The 532-nt window shown below is 38.9% G+C and overlaps 1 protein-coding gene across 3 annotated transcripts in view; it reads right to left on the bottom strand.

Annotated features, from left to right (window-relative positions):
- Positions 1–532, bottom strand: part of LOC106525262 (voltage-dependent L-type calcium channel subunit beta-4) — a 34,589-nt gene that overhangs the window by 23,829 nt on the left and 10,228 nt on the right. The window lies entirely within an intron of this gene.

Genomic DNA, 532 nt, shown 5'->3' with positions numbered 1-532 from the left:
GGTTAGGTTTAGGGACAGGTAGGTACTGGGGTGGTTAGGTTTAGGGACAGGTAGGTACTGGGGTGGTTAGGTTTAGGGACAGGTATGTACTGGGGTGGTTAGGTTTAGGGTAAGGGACCAGGGTTACACAATAGAAACAAACAGTAAATGAATGGAAGTCAAAGCAAAGTCCTCATGTGGATAGAAAAACAAACGTGTGTGTGTGTGTGTACAGAGTGAGGACCATGATAGGTTTATAACTAACAAAGTGAGGACATTTTCCTGGTTGGCACATTGTTTTGCAGTTCTACTGCGCACCACTAGTTAGGTTTAGAGGTATGGTGTAAATCAGGGGTTCTTAACCTTTTTGACCTCGGGGCCCAATTTGTTGAACATAAAGTGGCACGAGGCGCAGTCAGACATTACCAATGTATGGATCAAAATTATAATAATTCTAATCTAAATCTTGGTTTAATTTTTATTTACATCATAACTAAACTATCATACCTAACGTAACTAAATTAAATAAATTTACAGTTTAAAAGTAAAACTC

The sequence above is a fragment of the Austrofundulus limnaeus genome, unplaced genomic scaffold, assembly GCF_001266775.1.
Source record: "Austrofundulus limnaeus strain Quisiro unplaced genomic scaffold, Austrofundulus_limnaeus-1.0 Scaffold220, whole genome shotgun sequence".
Lineage (NCBI taxonomy): Eukaryota > Metazoa > Chordata > Actinopteri > Cyprinodontiformes > Rivulidae > Austrofundulus > Austrofundulus limnaeus.
Note: the sequence above shows the minus strand (reverse complement) of the source record. Positions and strands in the feature narration are given on the sequence as shown.